Below are 9,622 nucleotides of genomic sequence, written 5' to 3' on the forward strand. Positions count from 1 at the left end.
CACGAGGACAGGGCACCCCCACCATCAGGAGGTGTCCCTGGGCTGAGCTAGCTATAGGGTTGTAATTAGGGACATTTTGATCCCTTTTACATCAGCAACCTATATACCTATACCAGTGTTACCTATACCTTCGCCCTTTGAACCCGACCGTTGATAAAGGAAGAAAAATCTCCTTATTTTTTGTTTCTTGTTTTTCTCTGTGAATTGACACGGTATTAGTCTGTGCAAATACGTTTCACCAGGGCAACTTTAGCCTACTACCCATTTATTAAAGGTATTTTTAGCAGAACACGTAAATAATTTTTTTTTATACTTAATTACTTACGTTTTTATACGATTTGACTATCATATGATATAATATTTAATACTGTCCTTAAAGCTGCTGTTCCACTACATACAAGGTCTGGACTTAAGTTATTCTATTATCCCTCAATTATTCCCTCTATTTATTGCTTCGGAGCCAAAGTCTGGGGTCCAGCGGTATCCAGGTAGGAGCACCACTGTGACACACATAGAGACATTTGGGCCGAACCATTACACCACTCGGCATTTCCTACACCTGGGACGCGTTATATAGAGGGCCCTAGGGGAAGGCACCCGTTGCACCTGATAGAACACAATAAAAACACAGAGCATGCTACTACAGAATCTCAAGATCCAATTGAAAAAAAAAATGTGTGCTCAAAATTAGTACAATGTAATAAAAAATTGCCCCCAAAGGTGTCAGTATCAGTCCACCAGGAATTTTCCTGCTAGGGTACATTTCCAATCCAACCCTGTTCCTGATAATTGGCCTGATTAAAAGGAGATGATTGCTACTTGTAAATGCTGCTCTTATATCCCTGATGATCAGGCACTTATCTGGAATATTTTGTCTGTTCCTGATAACTGTCTGCTTGGCATGTGTAAAAGGAAAAAGGTTTTCCAGGAGTAGAATATTGATGACCTATCCTGAAGATAGGTCATCAATATCTGATCAGTGGGTTTCCGATACCTAGCACCTCCACCGATCAGCAATTTGAAGAGGCTGTGGCTCCCTGGTGAGCGCTGCGGCCTCCTCACAGCATACGAAGCACAGCATCGTACATTGTTTAGCATCTGTGCTTGGTGTTTCAGCCCAGCCCCATTCACTTGATGGGATTGTCACGGCTGTGTCTCGGTCCCGGTGTAGTTTGCCGTGACATGTCTGCCATGCATGCAGTTACCTGCGGCAATGTGTTTCTGCATGTGTGTGCACTGCTCCTGTTTCCTGGCCTCATCCCAGTCTGGTGGTTATGGGGTTAAGGTGTGGATCTGGGTGTGGTCTCATGGCTCTACTTATTCTGGTGGTGTGAGCGTGAGGTCAGTGGTATTCCTGCCTTGGCTGGTGCTGGAGTTTTTCTCCTGTCTGGAGATTCCATCTGTCCAGTGTGAGGGCCACCTAGTTAGACATCAATGTCTCTCCAATGTCTTCCCTATGTGTCTATGTATTCTACACTACCTTCCCTAGTGTATGTTTGGTGTGGGTTATACACAGGGTCTGTTGTATGTCTAGTTGTTGTTCCATGTCTGGACTGTCGTTGGTGTGTATTGTCCTGCATGGTTGCTAGACATTTTCTGTGTCTGTCTGTGCCTCCAGTGAGAGGGTTCCTGGGTTCCCCGGAGGGGGAACTACAAGCAGTGAGCAGCTCTCCTTGGTGCCGCCATGCATCCTGTAAGCATTGAGGTCCAGGTAGTTATTGTTGTTGGTGTTCCTGTTGCTGCGGCAGGTAAATGCTTGTTGTTCCGGTGTATTGTTTTATCACTGGGTTCTTACCTGCCAATCCAGTTGCTGTTTACTGTCTTTCCCTATCTTTGCTGCTAGGCCTATGGAGACTCCTGTTCGTCTCTGTTGTGGAGGAACAGGTCGTCTCTAGTTCCTGACCTTAATTTCAGGGCTCATCAGGGTGACCCAGGATCCGAGATTCCTGTGTATGAGCCCTCCTACCATCTGGGTCCTCTCATACGGATAGGAGTCAGGGCTAGGATCAGGGTTGCAATAGGAGGTGACCTGCTACCTTATCACGGCATCCAGGCCTAGTTTCTATTCCCATTTCCCACGATGTTCGATGGGGAGTTTCCCCCACTCCCCACCGTGACAGGAGCTGAGCCGCACATAGGCCTTGCGAACAATGAACATGTCATCAACGTTCTAGGAAGAGGCTGCAACTTTCACTGGAGAGCAGTGGCCCTTTAAACAGATGATTGGTAGGGTTCTGACTCCTGCCACCCTGTCAATCAGATATTGATGACCAACCCTAAGGATAGACAAATATTATCCTCACGAAAAGCTTGTTTAAGTTTGATACACAATTTATGCCAGAATTGTGGAACAATTTTGGCGCAAAGCATTGCATATCAGACCATACCCCTTTCCATGAGAAGCCACACCACTTTTTTTCAACGGCAACTGTTGGGAAACAACAGAACATGATAAATTAATGAACTCTGAGGAACCCACTCTGTAAGTTCACAGTCCAGCATGCATGTCAGGCCATTAACCCCTTAACGGCCAGCGCCGTACATGTACGGCACAACCGGACGTGACTTAACGGCCAGTGCCGTACATGTACGGCGCTCTGATCGGGCGGGTGCAGCTCGTCACTGATAGTCGGACCCCTGCTGTCTGCGCGGGCATCAGTGAAATAACCGATGCCGGCGCATTAACCCCTTGTAATGACCGACGACACGCACAGGGAGGAAAACAGGGAAAGCCCTGCCCAAGGGAGAGGGAAAGGTGGTGACCCCTAACTCACCTTGCGGCTGGCACCTGACTGCCCTGACGTCTCTAGACGCGTTCCTCACCCGTGCGGCGATCACGTGCCTAAACCCTGGCTTTCCCTAATATGAGCCCTAGATAGTGAACAGGCCGGTGGGATCGCTAGTCCGCACCACTATCACTAAGAGGGAAACACCAGGGAGAGGACAGACAAAACAGACAAACACATACACCCAGGTGGGCGACCACAATAGACCAAAAAGGTCCAACAGGGATCCGGAGGGTAGCGTTCTGGACCAACTACCAGCGAACGCAGCAACACAGCTCCAGAGGGTCAGAATAGATGTCCAGGCAGGAAGCTCTATCTCTGGCAACCAGAGAAGTGTGAGAGAGGAATATAAGGAGGTCTGGGAGTGCTGGACAAGGAACAGCTGAGGAGAAGGAGCTACGGATCCCTGAGTGAGCCAAAAGGGTTTGCAAAGCAAACCCAGAAAGCTACCATAAGGAAAACAGCTCTATCTTAAATAGAGCGTGCAGCCAACCGCTGCGACTTCCTGACCCCGGGTATAACGGAGTCAGGCGTGGTTCTCGATACCCTCGTGACACCCCTGCTTCAGATGTGTGCAGGGTGTCCATCGGGTCCCCGTGCTGCCGTGACGGAGACCCGATGGCAGGGAAGGCAGCCCGATACCTTCCTTAGGCATCGTGGCTGCCTTCCGGCAGAGCCTGTGAAATCCAGCCCCCTGGATCTCACAGGAAGCAGGCTGTAACTGTATTACACTCAGTAGTAATACACTTATATTGTAATGCATTGATCAGACCACCAAAAGCCCCAGAGTGGGACAAAAAATCTTTTTCCCAAAATAAAGTAAAAAACAAATTTGTAAAAAAATAGGAAAAAAAAGAGAAAAGTAGACATATTAGGTATTGCTGCATCCGTATTGACCGGCTCTATCAAAATATCACATGACATAACCCCTCACGTGAACACTGTCAAAAAAATTAATTAAAAACTGTGCTAAAAAAACATTTTTTTGTCACCTTACATCACTACAAGTGCAACACCAAGCGATCAAAAAGGCATATGCCCCAAAAATAGTACCAATCAAACCAACATCTCATCCCGCAAAAAATTAGCCCTTGCATAAGTCAGTCGCCCAAAAAATAAAATAAACTATTGCTTTCAGAATATGGAGACACAAAAATTTTTTTTTTTTCAAAAATGCTTTATTATGCAAAACTGAAACAAACAACCCCAAAAAAGTAGTCATATTTGGTATTGTCACCTCTGTAACAACCTGCTCTATAAAAATACCACATGATCTAACCTGTCAGGTGAACATTGTAAATAATAAAAAATAAAAACGGTGCCAAATTTTTTTTTGTTACCTTGCCTCACAAAAAGTGTAATATAGAGCAACCAAAAAATTGATTAAAATGGAAAATCTGCCCAAAAAGTGAAATTTAGAAATTTCATCTCCATATTCCATTAATTCTTGTGGAACACCTAAAAAAGCTTGTAAAATCAGTTTTAAATACCTTGAGTATAGTTGAGTGTAGTTTCTAAAATGGGAGTGGTTTCTATTATGTAAGCCCCACAAAGTGACTTCAGACCTGAGCTGATCCTTTAAAAGTGGGTTTTGGAAATTTTCTGAAAAATTTCAAGATTTGCTTCTAAACTTCTAAGCCTTCTAATGTCCCCAAAAAATAAAATGGCATTCAAAAAATGATCCCAACATGAAGTAGACATATGGGGAATGTAAAGTAATAACAGTTTTTGGAGTTATTACTATTATAAAAGTAGAGAAATAGAAATTTGATAATTTTTCCAAATTTTTGGTAAATTTGGTATTTTTTTATAAATGAAAATGAAATATTTTGACTCAATTTTACCACTGTCATGAAGTACAATATGTGACGAGAAAACAGAATGGCCTGGATAAGTTCTAGCGTTTTAAACTTATTAACACACAAAGTGACACATGTCAGATTTGCTAAAAATGGCCTGGGCAGAAAGGTAAAAAATGGTTTGGTCCTGAAAGGGTTAAACCCACCGTTTTTGGTGCAGCTGGCTGCAAATCTAATATGATGATGGTCAAACTGAGCATTTTTATGCATATGGGGGAGTCAGAGAGATAGCTGTTGGCGAACAAGTTTTAAGCCAACAGCTACTGGAGGTGGATGAGCACCATAAGACACTTTGGATTAGTAATAAATAGTTGATTTCAAAGTATTTACATTCCTGATGAGAGAAGAACTTGGTAACTACATCCACCAGCAATACGAGCTGATTGGTGGGTGTGGGGAAAATCTTCTAATCGTTGGAACAGTTGATTTTATGGTCTTTATCATTTTTTAGTGCTGTTATATAAGGACTGAAATTTAGGTGTATAACAAAAAGACTGCTTTACCAGAATTATTTATTTACTAAAAATGGTGACAGCTGTAAAGGGATCCTGTCACCATGAACGTGCAGTGCAGTCTGCAGACAGCATGACATAGAGCAGAAGGAGCTGAGCATACTGATATATAGGTTTGTGGGAAAATATTAAAGAGGTTATCCAAGACTATAAAATGCCCCCCCCATATGTTGGGCCCCTCACACGCAATATACTTACCTAGCTGCCAGGGTGACGCTAGGGAGGCTCGTTCCCGTTACCGCCTGCCATTGACTGCTGACCCCTCCCCCCTGACAATGGACGTTTTCATCCGCGCACAGGGAGAAGCAGCTGCGGCAGTGCGGGGACCAGTAGCGGCGCAGGAAGCGGGGAGCCCTGTAAGTATATTCAAAGTGAGTGGCCCGGCATATGGGGGGAGGGGGGCATTTTATAGTCTTGGATAACCTCTGTAAGTAAAACTTGTAATTTATACATTTGCTAAAATAATAATAGCAATGATATTTTTGGTTTCTGTATTTTTCAGGCACGGTTGTCTGTCATACATAAAATGGAGGCTGTTGTGAAGGCCCTCATGGAGGCTAATCTGCAGCAGCGAGAGACAAACCTGCAGCAACGTGAGGCTAATAAGCAGCAGCAGGAGACTAACCAGTTGCTGCTACAACATGTGATGGCTTTGCAGACAGCAGGAGCAACCCCGAGCGTCCACGATGCCCGGAAAGCAGTCCGTACCGAGATTTCTAAGATGACCCCCGCAGACGACATCGAAACCTACCTGGCGATGTACGAGAAAGTGACCATCAGGGAAAAGCTACCCCGTGACCAGTGGGCTGAGGTCGTCGCTCCATTCCTGGGATCCGATTTCCAGCAGGTGTATTTGGCCGACTACCAAAAAGTAAAGGGTGAGATTTTGGCAAGGCTGGGGGTGAATGTGTTGGTTCGGGCCCAGTGGGTACATCAGTGGGGGTTTGGTTTAAGCCGGCTGAACCTGCGAGGACCCAGTATTATGACTTACTCCACCTCTTACAAGAGTGGCTACAGCCTGATGTGCTGAGTCCCACAGCTATGCTGGATAGACTATTGCCTAATATGTTCTTGAGGGCTCTGCCACCCCCTCTCCAGCACTGGATCGACCAGGTGTCTCCTGGCAACGTCCTAGAAATGGTGGACCTGGTGGAGCACTACGAGGCTACTAAGACTGTTACAGGGGGGTTCTTTTGGGTGGGGGGCAGTCAAACCCCGTAAATCTCCATCACAGACCCGGCGACTTCTACCAACCAAACCCACCCGGGATGTACCCTCTACCGACCTGGCTCCGATAGTCTGCTGGTGGTGTCGGGAGCCGGGCCATGTAAGAGCTGACTGTCCCCATCAGATGGAACCAATGGATACTAACTATGGCTACCGTCAGTCGCTGTATGCCAGGAAGCTGCGTGCAGCAGGTACCCCAAAAACCCTAAACCACCTGTGTCAGGTGGAGGTAGGAGACACTCCAGCGGAGGCTCTGCTGGACTCAGGGAGTCTGGTGTCCCTAGTAAGGGCTCCCCTGGAACAGTCTGAGGAGTATACTGGCATGAAAGTCGGGGTCATGTGCAACCATGGAGACTTAAAAGACTATCCCACCGCCCTGGTATCTCTAACCACAGGGGCACAAAGTGGCAGTTGCCCCAAATTTACACTATGAACTTATAATAGGGAGAGACTTCCCGGGCTTCCCGGCACTGTGGCCGGCTATGAGAGTGACTGATACCCATGAGACAGGGGTAACCCTAGCAGAGTGGCCCGGATCAGGGGGGAAACCGAAGGGCCAGCGGTAGGGGTGACCGACACTTCGGTGGAAGAGGGGGAGACAACCCCGCTAAGTGTGATGGTGGGAGACGTGGAGGACTTGCCGTCGGGTCCTGAATTGGCAGACCTCAATGTCTCCGGGGATAATTTTGTACCGCCCAACGTCGGGGACCCAACCCTATCCCGCGCCTGGGAAAATGTGTTAATAGTAGATGGGAACCACAACAACCTGGGGCAGAGTCAGTGTTTCTCGGTTTTGTGATTCATCAGGATATGTTTTATCGGTTAAGCCAACTACAGGGTGAGCCTATTGAACAATTGGTGGTCCCCAAGGCTTATCGCAAGCTTGTGTTAGATCTAGCCCACAAACATGTTCTCGGGGGTCACCTGGGGCTGCAGAAAACTTAGGATCGTATTCTACAGCGGTTTTACTGGCCCAGCATATTCAAAGAAGTGGAAGAGTTTTGTAAGTCTTGCCCGACCTGCCAGATAACTAGCCCCCAGCCACATTTCCGTAGTCCACTAGTACCTCTCCCGATTATCAAAGTACCATTTGACTGAATAGCTATGGACCTCATAGGCCCAGTTCTGAAGTCCGCCAGAGGGCATCAACACATCTTAGTCATTCTAGACTACGCCACTCAGTACCCAGAGGCGGTGCCACTGTGACATACCTCGGCCAAACTCACAGCTAAGGAGTTAATGTAGATGTTTTCCCGAGTAGGACTACCTAAAGAGGTTCTGACCGATCAAGGGACCCCTTTTATGTCCAAGGTGATGAGGGAACTCTGTAAGTTGCTGCACATAAAACAACTACGGACGCCCATTTACCATCCGCAAACGGACGGTCTGGTAGAACGGTTTAACCAAACATTAAAAAATATGTTGAAAAAGGTAGTGTCTAAAGATAGGAAGGACTGGAACCTTCTTCTGCCCTATCTCATGTTCTCAGTGCGAGAGGTACCCCAGGCCTCTACTGAGTTCTCTCCCTTTGAACTGCTACATGGCAGACACCCTTGCGGTCTCTTGGACGTGGCCAAAGAGGCATGGGAACAACAACCCACTCCACATAAAAGTATGTTACCCAGATGCAAGATCAGATAGAGACAGTGTTGCCTCTTGTTAGGGAGCATATGGAGGCAGTTCAGCGAGCCCAGAGTTGGGTCTATAATCGGCAGGTTCGGGTCCGGATCTTTAACCCGAGTGATCGGGTTTTGGTTCTGGTGCCAATCTTGTGCCAACTTGTATTTTGCCTCTGTACTGCGCCCGCTTACCCTATCTACCAGAGCGAAACCCCACAATACATGTAGATTCGAATTTATACATTTAGGCCTCTGGACATTCTAAGCTTAGAAGTCCAGTGGGCGGTCGTAATCAGTGATTGACAGCTAATTCTCTATGCTTACACGTGCAGAGTTAGTTATCAGTCAGTGAGTAGCACCATCCACATGACTCCTAAGTACAGAAAGAGCAGAAAGTTTTACTGAACCTTTCCCATAAGGCTACATTCACATGAACGTACTTTGTTTTACAGATTGGATGAGGACCCATTTATTTCAATGGGTCCTCAAAAAATGCAGACAGCACATCGTGTACTGTCCGCATCCGTATGTCCATTACATAGCCCCTCAAAAAATATGGAGCATGTCCTATTCTTGTCCGTTTTGCAGACAAGTATAGGCATTGTTACAATGGATCCGCAAAAAAACAGATGCAATATGGATGCCAAAAGGACATCATCCGCATTTTTTGCAGATCAATGTTTTGCGGACCGCAAAACACATACGGTCGTGTGAATGTAGCCTGAACTAAAAAATAGAAATCAGGCAACACAGTCACATGAAAAAACAGAGGTGTTTATTCACCCATGCTGGAAGCGTGAAGTTTCAGCTCTAAACTGGAGCTTTTCTTAAGCAATAAGGGCTAGTAGATACAACATATTTATTCAAAAAGTGCATGAGAATCAGAAATTCATATTAGTGAAGCAAATGACCCACACATGTGTCATAAATCAACATAAATAGTTATCATTAGTTAGTAGAGAGGGAGGAGACTCGCCAAATGGGCAACTATAATATAAACACGCCATGTGTGATGTTCTACTAGTATCATCCAGGAAGGCCAATAGACGCATAGGCCACACGAGCGTGATGAAGAATAGTAGGGAGGAGACTCACCAAATGTAGCCTAAACTAGATATCTGTCACGGCCATGTCCATGACCGTGACTTCTTTACCGCATGCAGTTGCCTGCGGTTTTGTATGGGTGTTCAACCACGGGTGAGGGCCGCTTGTCTGTGGCCTCACTTGTGGTTGCCGCAGGCAACTAGTGTTGTATTTAGCAGCAGAGCAGCCTGAGCGTCGCTAGGCAGCTTGCTGCCCTGGCATGCGGTCTCACCTGACTTTTTTTATGTTAGGTGTGTGTGTTGTGTGCATGGTGTATTTTGTATTGTGTGCACTTCCCCTTTATGTGTCTTTCCCTTCTGTGGTACTGGAAGGGTTAACTTCCTTCCCAGTGTGTGTGTGTGATGTCACTGGGTGTGTCCAACCTTTGGGTGTGGCCACTTTGGCCTATATAGACCCTCTCTCTAGCAGGGCTCAGTAGGTTGCTTCAGTCTTGCTAGCTGAAGCAGCCTCCTGTGTTTTCCATCCGTCTGTGAGAGCCACCACTGTGGTCATACTATCACGGCTGAGGATAGGGG

Source organism: Bufo bufo, chromosome 2 (assembly GCF_905171765.1).
Source record: "Bufo bufo chromosome 2, aBufBuf1.1, whole genome shotgun sequence".
Taxonomy (NCBI): Eukaryota; Metazoa; Chordata; class Amphibia; order Anura; family Bufonidae; genus Bufo; species Bufo bufo.